We start from the raw sequence: 11,773 nt of genomic DNA, 5'->3' as shown, positions 1-11,773 counted from the left end.
ATTCTTGGTTGTCAGGTTTTTATTGTTAAGCATTTTGATACATTCAAAGTGAGAATATTATGAAAGCGCCTTTGTATATTATGAGTCACTTTTGTCTTGCTGTTATAAAGATTCTCATTTTGTCTGGGATTTTTGCCAGCTTGATTGAAGTGAGACTTGTTGTAGTCTTCTTTGGGTTTTACCTGGATAGAGTTTATCAAATTTCTTGAATTTTTATCTTCATTTCCTTCTTCAAATCTAGAGATGTTAGAGACTTGATTTCTTCAAATGAGCTCTCTATATCTCTTTCTCCTCCTTCTCAAAGTGTCTTATTGCAAATACTGATCCACTTAATGATATCCTGTAAGGTTTTTAGGTTTTCTTTCCATTTCTTGGGAGTTTTTCTCCAAAAATAGCATGCTATGCTTGTTAGATGAAGGGGCTATAATGAGTAAATATAACAAACTTTCTACCCATTTGGATAAAGTACTTCTAGGTGATGTGTTCACCTGGGCTGCTGCAAGCTCTCCTTTTGTTTCTGGAGTTCTCAGAAAAGAAATTTGGTTTGTGTGTGTTGTTGTTAAACCAGTATTTCCAAGGGAGAAAAAGGATTTGGGGTTTGCTTCCTTCATCACGTCGATGTTCCTATACCACACTTGATCTTAGCCAAAAGGCCGAGAAGCGATCGGAGGTTCCTGTACCAACATACTGGTGATGTCACCTTTGAAACTCAGACTTCGATACAGCATATATGGGTTGACGTCAGCACCCCATGTGGTGTTCATTCAGTAGGCATATGATGGTACTTCAAAAAGTTTATGTCAAATGGATCTCAAAGGTTTTCAGCGATTTTTTTTTTAAATCCATATGTAATTTTTCATACTATGCATTTTCTTTAAACTTTCTGAAGCACTCCCACTCTATGTAGAGCACATATTTGGAAATCTGTTCTATACCATTACATCTCAAATGGCTGACATATTCAAACACTAAAAATTCACTGATACATAAAGTCTACTGCCAAACGTACTGATTTAAAGGGTTTGGAAGACAGTTTAAATGCTCCTTGGCTGACTACAGTTTGCAGCTAGTGCTGAGAATCACTGTTTTTATGCTATTTATTGATTAATTCTGGAAGTCTATTTAAGCAACTCATCTCTTCTACTAGTTAATTTTTAAAATGGATACAGTTTAAACATCAATGGAAACCCCATTTTGTGTACCATTCTTCTTTAGCTTAAATCTCCAATTCTATTTTATTAACTTGCACCAAAACACTTAAAGATAATACATGTATAAAAAAGGGACTATAAATCTAATATCATTAGGAAAAGCAGCTGTGACCCAAACTCAATAAAAGGTAAATAAATTCAACCTAAATTGTTTAATGGAAGCAACTGATTTTTTTCTGGATATGTATCAAGGCAAATAACATGCCATTTTAACTCTTGGCTCACACAGTTATGCTTGTTAGATAACACAATTAAGACAGAAAGGGTAGAAAGAAGCACGCCCGCTTTTTTTAATTTTTCAGAAGATTCCCTAGTGTTATTTAAATGTTGCCCCAGTCCTCGTACTGTTACTAAATCCAGAGTTCCCAGGAGGTTTTTATAACTCCTTCCAACTGAGGATTCTGCCAAAAATGTCAAGAGCACATAAATTACAATTTGAAAAGCTTATGTTACACTAACAAAGAAGACAATGCAGATATTAAGTTGGATAAGTGGATGTATGTTTTAACTAAGAAAATTTACATCTTTGGAAAGAAAGTAAAGAAAGAATATTTCTCCTACAAGAGTGACTTTAAACAAAAATTTTCTATTTTTTTTCTTTCTAACTACTCTAGTACATGTATTCTCCCAACCTGTCTATCTCCCACACTGACAAGGGGAATGTGGAAGAGAGATCAGGAGATAGTCCCAAGAATGTTTGACTGCTTTCCTGAGCTTGAACTCCTTGGACCTGCAGACATGATCATTTCTGATGTTACCTTTGAGTTTTCCTGTAAGTTACTAAACTCACTGCCTTTGTATTAAATTTAGGGCAGCATGCAGAACCAAGAAGATATCTAGTTTTAAGAGCTATGTAGTCATATACAATAATTATGTCACTAAGAGTATTTTAAGAACTTACTCATTTTCCACAATTTTCTCAAATATAATTTACTCTCTGGCATTCCCAAGAGCACACGCTTATTTGTCCTTTTCTTACCTTCACTTTTCCATGCTGAATACTTTACTTTCAGTTAGACTTCTTCAGTATACCTTTCCTCAATCATCAGGGAAACACAAGAGATAATTCAGTATAGAACTGATATTCTACGCCTAAATAATTCATTTAAGTATTTCTCACATGATATGACAATTCAGCTATGAGTAAATTTTTTCTCATACTGATTTATACAGGTCTGTGGCTTTCTCACTTCTGGAATATATTTTGAGGAGTTTTATTTTACATGAAATAGAGTCCTAAAGCTCTAAATATTTCCTATAATAATGAACTAATAAGAGACTTGCTCAGCAAATTGCCAAGCTACATTGTGTTCCTGCTGAAGGCAGAGGACTCAGCATTAAACATGTTCAACAAATGTCCTTTTTTAAAGAGTTCAATAATTATTTATAGTGGAGTTAGAATTAAATGACACATTCTTCAAAATGTGAAATTGAAGACATATTTTACACTGTTAAAACCTGAATATCACTTCACACAAGCTCTCTTAAGATTTAATGAATTACTAAAACTTTTCCATTGAGCTATATAATCATTTAAGGGAAAAACAAACAACTTAGAAGGCATCAGATTAGATTTTTTTCACAGAATACTGCATACAATGTTCATTTATATGTAGTTTTAAAAGAGCTGTACATACCTAACACTTTATATAGCCTTATATAACATTATACTTTTTTCCTTATATATCAGGGTTTCTTACTCTCATCATCACTAACAGTACAGGATGAATATTTTTGTGTTGTGAAAGGCTGTTTTAGGTGTTGTAAGATGTTTGGTAACATCCCTGTCCTCTGCTCTGTGACCCCATCTTTCCAGTTATGGAAAGTGGTCTCCAGACATTGGCAACTCTCTCCTGGAGGCCAGAGTTGCACTGGCCTCAGTTGAGAACTCCATGAATGTAGATACAAAAGTGGCTAAAGGGGTGTACAAATGATGTTATTAGCCAGATCACTCATTCTTCCTCTGAAGTCAAACTGCTTCTAACCCACTGTATTTTCCAGGATGCTCTACTCTTTAAAGTTCCAGCTCTTTTTCCATATGAAGCCCCCTGAACCACAACCAAACTTCAGAGCTTCAGATCTCAGCCCAGGACTAAACTCTCCCCACTATACTAAGATTAAAAAAAAAAAAGATAAAACTGTAAGTGGCATTGCCTTGAATTTAATAAGTAGCTTTTTATTCCATTTAACTTTAAGGCTAAATGACAGCTTTTATACATTTTTGATCTTAGAATCTTATAAATATTACTCAAGAAGCATTTTTTTTCACCTTTATTCCTACACTTCTTTCAAAGTAACTCATCCAAGACCATCTACCAGCCTTAACCAATTCACTGGTAAATTCTAAAAAAATCAAATCTTGCTCTGTCTCACACTGTAAAACAACATTACACAACTTTTCCAGAATTTCTTCCTGGTTATTACACTGAAAATGCCGTGCTCTGGCTGGATTCATTCAGTGCCTTCTCTGTCTCCCCCTCCCCTTCTAGGATTCCTTGCAAAAGGGAGTGAGGGATAAGACAAAGACATTGAGCCCAAAGTTCTTGCTAGCTCTTTTCATCACTTCTTTCCTCCAAACTTGGTCTTCTCTTTCTACCTCTGCTTCTTTCTAATAAGGCTCTTTCACAAAAAAATCAAGGCCAACCTGGATGTGAAGTCCAGAACTATCCACAGGTAATAAACTTTGATATCTGCGACACAAATAAGCACAGAACCCAAACCCAAGCCAAAGTCAAATGAGAGCCAAAGCCAAAGCCAAAACCAACTAACCAAACACAAACTTCTTTTCTCTCTGACATTGTCAGTTTTCCTGTTTTGGCCCTCAAGTTGTTGTGACAGTTTTTAGGCATATTGACGTTATTTATGAAGGGTTAAAAATAGCACAATTGCAACACGTAATTCCTTATCACTGAAGTTTCATTTTCTATCAGGCTGATAGTGAAATGAAGTCATCTTTGACATAAATTTGCAGCACCTCATCTAAAAATGACCTTTTAGAATAATTGATGGAGACTTTTATCTTTATGTCTTTTATTGATGGGGACTTTCTAAGGTGTGCCCACTAGGCTAGAGCCAGGCTACTCCAATGGACTCAAGGAAGTCTAGTTTGCAATGATTCCTTTCAGTCTTTCTATAACTGATGATGTTTGTTAGAAAAATGTACTAGTTAAAAGAGTAGAATTAATACATATTCTACATGTTTTACTTACTTTCAAACCACAACAATTGACTGTTTTCCAATATGTTGTATAACTATACATGCAAGTGAGCATACACTCTTCAATTTTCTTTTTGTTACATTGGTAGAATATTAATCAAAATAAAGTGATGATTACAGGTCATTCAGGATGTATATATTCCTTCATATTTGAGATACTGTGCATGTATAGTCTTTCAGTATTAAAATTATTATGAAAAGAAACACAATTATTAATATATTTTATAACCTGTATTTATCATACTATCTACAAAAATATAGGAAATCGCAAATTATGTCACTTTTAGTCATTTAAACTAGCTTAAAAACTGTGACTGATAACTCTAGTTAGTCATAAGCTATCAACTTATTGTGTTAATTGTAAGTTAGATAAAAAAAAATAGAAATTAAACAGAAGGTAATAAACGGCATTGAATATTACATTGTCTTACCTTAATCATAGCCCAAAGAAGTTTTCAGTAATTAATTTATATAAATGTAGCAGTGGATAATAATCTATGGCTATGCCACTTAAGAATACATAAATTATTAGATATATCTTCACAAAATTGGTATCATAATTTACAGCTTTCTATTACTAAAATTACTTCATGAAATCTTTCAAATACACAAGTATCCAGTTTTCAAGTACAATGACTATTAACATTGTACTATGTTCACTCCAGCTCAACCGCTTAAAAAATACAAGATAGTTGAGGTAAACTTGGAGCCTTTTTTAAAAAGCCTCTGAGTTCTATTTTAGTCTATTAAGAAAATTACAAACATGAATTTAATGCTTCTAAATCCCTTACATATATTAATGTTTAATAGACACATATAAATGTATATTCCTACATATAATCTAGTCTTCCAATATTTAAGGGTTTACATGTATTAAATCCCACTTTATATTTCACTGGGAAGCCTGCTACTCTCACCCCATGTTAGGTTTCATAATTCACCTTCTCTGACAGGTACATCCCAGTTCAGTGGTCCTCACACTGTGGGGCATCAGGAGCACCAAGGACACTGGGGAATCTCAAAGACCAGAAAGTCCTGCAGTGAGAGATCTGCACCTGTGTGCTCATCATTCTCTCTTCTGGTGCTTCTTACACACCAAGTGTGGAGACCACTTCTCTAGGCAGTGTCATTGGCCTTGTTTTGTACTTGGTTTTATGAGTATATTACAGCTTAACCCTTCTCTTCCTGCTGGACATTCGCTATTTTCTTTTTTTTTTATTTTCTACGTAATATACTTTTTTAATTTAACTTTTTATTTGTGTATTTCACTCTAGTTCTGTGACAACAAAGTGACATCTGTGTACCAGAGCATATATACATCAACAGTAAGATGTAACCTCCCATTACACCACTGCTAGAATATTTAGCTTTCATAGGAGATATAAGCATGTAAGATAGCCACACCAAATAATTTTCTATTTTTTCTTAATCTTAATTTTTTAGCAATAATACTTTTATCAATGTCAATGTTAATAGAACTATAAGTTAGCTGGGTGATGGGGTACGTGTGTGTGGGAATCATTCAACTGCGTCATGTTGTAATTGTTGCTAGAGTAATCTGACACACACATATAAGGAACTGTCACCATAATTAAAGGCTAGCTACTGTTGTTAGTTGCACAATGATAAAGTTCTTTGGAAAATATCGGTTAGCCCACTTATATGTGAAAATTGCCCTTTCCACTTACACAGAAGAAAAAAATTCAGAAAGTTATTTTTGGCCTTGCTATGTCACAAAGTCAACTGTACAAAGATCTAAGTTAAACTAAAATTATAATTTTAAAAGTCTATTAAAAACAAAAATGTCATGCATTTTATTATCAATTATGCTTTAAAACTGTTGCAAGACCATATAATATATATATTAGCTTTTATACTGCTAATGCACAACTAACAGCAAACTTGATTAGAATAACAGAAATCTTTCTTAATTACACATTTATATATCACACTAGAGAGACAAATGCCACAAGATCTGCAGAAACATTCAGTTCTGAGCACTCAAATGGCAGAATAACTTTATGTGTTGTAGTCCTTCACATATAGAATAACAAAAGGAAAAAAATTCTGCAGTCTCACTTACAAAAAAACGTACTGCTGTAAAATGTAAAGAAGGGGTAACAGGATATCTTCTATAACACAAAATAACACACCTAGTGTCAAAAAGCAAACAAAACTGCTAAATAAAAATATCAAAATACACAGAGCAACTGAAGCATAAATCCTGCATTAAATACAGTAAAGATTGAGTAAGACATTGCACTAGTTAATAAAAGACACAAAAATAGGGAGACCTAGGGCGACCAGTAAATAAAACCAAAATAATGGGAAAACAACCTGAACCACTGTTTACCCTAGTTGGAGTACAATATTTTTGGTGTCTTTCCATTCATATAATACCTAACACTGTACATTAAGTTTTTAATGTCACAGAAAAACTTGGTTCTTCCATGAAATTCTTTAATTTCTTGATGAATTTTTCAAAGTAGACATTATTATGAATGAAAAACAGCCAACAAATGGGCACCTGTTTTTAAAAGTTATCAATCTTTTTTATCTTTTTTCCCCTCAGCTTCAAATCCATCAACTCCATCACTATCCCTTCTTTGCTTTCTGTTGTTGAGGATGTTAAAACGTTGGCTCATTTCTGGTAATGGATCCATGCCTAACACTTTGTGTATTTGGCGGAATGCAAGGAGTCTCAAAGCAAACTGTGCACTGGATGTAATGTCTTCACGCTGCTGGTCAGTCATTGTTGCCAAGGTGTCAAATGGATCCTTTCCACAAGGATCCAGAAGTCTAGGGCCACCTTTAAGAATAATCCCGCAAGAAATGCACTCAAAAACTCTTCTCAGTGCATCTCCAGGGCTCTGGGGACTAGAAGCACTACTGATTGCCTTCTCTACTAATAACTCCATAGCCCAGCTTGGAAAATCAGACCAAGTTGGAACTTGTTGACAGAGGTCTCAGAGAATACGTATGATTATCACACAGGACTGCAGACCATTGGCTCTAGCCTGGAACCACTTAGCTTGGCGTAGAGCAGCCAGAGCATCAAGGCATTTTTTCCTGTCCAAGACATCTGGTGGATCTTTCACCATACCCGAGGTTACATCTCCTTCCCTCATGTTCTCTTCTTGAATAATTGGAGATGTCAGGGTGATAGTGACTTGCATTTTGGGTTCCACACATGAATTCAAAATTATTGCCACTTCAGATACAGCCCATTTTATACCGTACTTCTCAGGACTTATAACAGCAAGCTGTTTGGGGAGGTTTTCTGCAATTCAGCTTAATAATGTCTTTGAAGGTTTTTCTGAGCAAAGCAAAACAAGGTTGACAGTTCTATCTCCTTGGAGAAGTAATCCTTTTGCCAATACTCCCACTCGCAAAATTCCTTTCAAAGCTCTGTCTTTCCCTCCCTCTTTCTTATCATCTCCCTCCTTGTTTGCTCTTTTCATGTTCAGACAAACTGTCTGAAACAAGTTTTAAAGCACATTCAGTGATAGAAACAATTTTTTGAATTGCCTGTGACTCCTCCACAGTTGGATAAATGGTTGCATGCTTTGTCATCACATAACGGTCATCAGAAGAGTCAGGATGACGCAAAGGTGCAGGCCCCTGTAGTTGAGGCAGCATGCCTGGTCGTACTCCCAGGAGGCCGAAGGGGCCTGGAGGACCATGTGGATAGCCTCCGTCAGGCATCCAATGGTGATCCTCCCAATGACGTTGTTCTTCCTCTTCTTCTCCAGGGCATGTCCTCTCCATAACGTCTCATTTCCATCCTCCAGTGCTCCTCCTCTTCTCATCTTCACCAATACTCCTCCTTCTGCATTTGCTTTCTCATTTTCTCTTCTTGAATGTTCTCGAATACTGGACTTCACTTCTACTTGCAAATCTGGATTTACTTTTTTTTTTTTTATATTGAAGTCTGTGTCTTCATCCTTTTAAATGCATCTCCTTAGCATTGGGGTTGTTAAAACTGCACTCGCATCATTTACAATGGAACCTAATTACTTTTCCTTCATCATTTTGTACCTCTTCCACATGATCGTGGCCCACTGGCTGGATGTCACTCTGTAAAGCTGCAAGAGATGCAGGTGTGACCAGCTCTGACACCATGTCTGACTTTACTTCTGGAATGTGCTCAGAAGAAGTGACGGGAGCATTTTTAACACATTCCGTTCCTTTTTAAGTCTTCTGCTTTGCTTCCTGTTGACTGCAGTGTATTACCACCAACAAAGTTTATTTTGGGTGTAGATGTTTTCTTGGCAGCCTCGTATTTGTAGGCACTGCTGATATTTTAGTGCTGGAGGTGCTGTTAAGAGATGTGTTTCCTGTAGCAGTAAGACCTTTCACTGAAGAAGTTGCCATCGATGAAGCATTCACAGTTCAATTGTTTGCTGCAGTACTTGAAGGAGAGGCAGTCAGTTTTGAAGCAGATACAGCTGTTGAAGAAGTAGCCTGGCTAACAACGTTTGGCTCTGTTAATGGAATTGGTTTACCCAGTTTTGTATGTAATTTGACCACTTTCTGATGCTTAGCACCACGGATGTGGGCAGCATATGCATCTGCTCCTGTACAGGACACATCGCAGAGCTCACAACGCAGCTGGTTGAGTCCCACGAGCAGAGTTGTTGCTGCTGCTGGTATTTTGTGAGGCTTTCAATGCGGCTTCTTTTTTAATGTTTCTGTCCTTCTAAATGGTTTTTGTAAGTCTGTGGTCCAGCACAGCTGATCGTACACACATCACAGCAGTGAATCTGGGGTGGTTTCGGGGCTGTTTGGTTTCAGCTGTTTATTTTGGAATGGTGCTTTTTTAGTAAAGTGGTCCCTGTCCAGGCAGCTGCTGCAGCTTCTGTTGCTGCTGCTGCTGTGGGCAGCAGGAAGATGCGGCTGAGCACACTGCTGCTTCATAACCTGAGTGAGATGTGCAGAGTGAGTAACTGCCCTGCTGCTGTAAGTAGCACTCTGAGTGTAGGGCGGCACCCCGGTAGCTGCAACTGCCACTGGCTGTACGTGGAGGACACAGGACAAGTGGAGAAAGTAGTGGTAGCTGGACGCGGTGTGGCTGGTTTTATGGCTGTCACTGTCGAGTTTGCTGGGCTTGAGTATACAGAGTTGCTCCTTGGCTATAACCTGCTTTGGGAGCCGTCTGATGGTAGGTTTCAGCAACAGCAGGCTGAGGCCGGGCAGCAGCAGCGAGGGCAGCAGCAGTTGCTGGTGGTTGTTGGTAGTACTGCTGACTGTCGTAAGCTGCAGCAGGAGCTGTGGGTCTTACCTAGGAGTAGGAGTCCTGGGAATTTTGTGTAGTAGCTGGGGGAGGTGGTGCTGGTGCTTCTCGTTGCCTCTGGGTGTAACCACAGTCGGTTGCTGTGTGCAGCGGGGTAGCCTCCATAGGCGGCAGCTGTTGCTGCAGCGGCCACAGCTACTGAAGCAGGCCTGGCAACCACAACTGTGCATAGGGAGCAGTAACCGTGCGAGCAGCTGCTGGAGCCTGATGGACAGTGCAGCTAGAACTGTAGTTGGACGAGAACAGGCCACACCCGAAGCTGGCTGTTGGCTACAGTGGGCCGCCGCCGCCGCCGCCCCGCTGTGGTGAATCCAAAGTAGTTGCCGTCGCCATTTTGGCATCTTCCCCAGCCGGCTGGCACAGAGGAGAAAGCACTACAGGGCATGTGGGAACCCTGGGCTCAGGCTGCTGCTGCTGCACTCCGAGCTCTCACCCGCGGCCTCCCTCCTGTGAGTAATATGCTTTGTGTAATACCAATATGGTGACATTACTTTCAGTGTATACCCTGACTAAAGTGACCGACTGCTATTGTTTGGCTGGAACTTACCACTGTTCCAGCCTGGTAAACTGTTAAAACTGATCACCCTAGAAAGTAGATAATTTTACATACATGTAACATTCGTATTGTAACATTTCCAAAAAGAATTTCATATTTTGCCATGCAGAGTGGTATATAGATAATGCTATTTAATTTTTGTTTTAATTTGCACTTCATTGTTGACAACTATGACTGATTTTTGTTAAATGTGTGTTAGTCTTTTAGGTTTTGTCGCTCCCCATCTTCGTGGAGGAACGACACAGGACCGTGTGCTGTTCTTTTGTCTGCTCGGCCCTCCCCGGGTTTGCTGCTGGTTCTTCCCGGGTTGGCTACCGTCCCTTCCACCTCCGTGGAAGGGCGGTTCCCCCTGCCACATTCCCCACTTCTGCGGGGGAGCGGCACACCGCCGGCCGGCTCTCTTGGGGGCTGCACAGGTGTTCCTTCAGATAGATGTTCCCCTTAGATGTTCCTGGTGCATGTTGTCTCTCTCCTCCTTTATAGTCCTCTCCACCAATCCCAACTCTGCTACCCACACGCGGAGTACGCTGCTCTCCTCCAATCAGGAGCGGCTCCTGCAGCTTGTCAAGTTGGTGAGAGGCAGCTGGGTAGAAGCTGTACGCTCCTTTCCCAGCGCCACATTGTGGGAGAGCAGATGCATAGAATAAGTCTTAATTCCAGTAACTTAGTCTAGTCCGAGTTGCTCCCAGTTGCTCCCCACAGGTTTCTTACTCTATGAATTATTTGTTCCCCTTTTTCTGATAGATTGTTTATTCTGCCATGTGATTTCTTAAGATTTTTAGATTCCAACATTAAATAACTGAAATTATCTTATGTTAGTCTATGTCTTATCTTTTACATGTATTTTGTTTTGCACAATTTAATTTTCACACAAATATTCAGTTAAAGTCTTATGCCTTTGTCTTTTAGTCATTTGTATATACTAGAGTAATAATATTTGTGCAAATATTTTCCTGTTAATTTGAAGATTTACCTTTGATGTTTCAATCTTTGGTATACCTAGAACTGTGTGCAATTAGTTTTACTTCTTGTCATATAAATGGCAAATTATTCCAACAGTGTGGTGAGGATCTAAGAGTCATTGATTTATATCATATTTATGCACCGAATCTAATTTTTATATATTTCTTACTTCAGCTTATGGATTCTGGCTTCTGTTCATATAGTCTATGTTTGATCTCTATTCCTAACATCCCAATAATTTCTTAGTTATTATGATTTTTAATTAGGCATAATATATGGCAGAATATGTGATTTCACATTGTTCTTTTTTAATCCTCTTCTTGGTATTTGAGCAAAACCAATTGAATATATTGGGTTATGTAGAAATAATTTCTATCCTAACAATTCAATGAATTGAGGGTTCACTGTATATATGGGTTCATGAAGACAGTGCATTTCACCGTTTTCTCAAGAGGATTATTCATATTTGCAAAATATTCTGTTAAATATATTTAAAGAAAGACATTGCTCTGGGGATACCAAAAGGACACAGT

General features: G+C 38.2%; 1 pseudogene; it reads right to left on the bottom strand.

The window, feature by feature from the left end:
* Window positions 1-6,971: 6,971 nt before the first annotated feature.
* LOC138850339 (zinc finger RNA-binding protein pseudogene) lies at window positions 6,972-10,382 on the bottom strand (annotated as a pseudogene).
* Window positions 10,383-11,773: the final 1,391 nt, after the last annotated feature.

The sequence above is a fragment of the Oryctolagus cuniculus genome, chromosome 7, assembly GCF_964237555.1.
Source record: "Oryctolagus cuniculus chromosome 7, mOryCun1.1, whole genome shotgun sequence".
NCBI lineage: Eukaryota > Metazoa > Chordata > Mammalia > Lagomorpha > Leporidae > Oryctolagus > Oryctolagus cuniculus.
The sequence above is the reverse complement of the archived record's forward strand: the minus strand, read 5'-3'. Positions and strand labels throughout refer to the sequence as shown.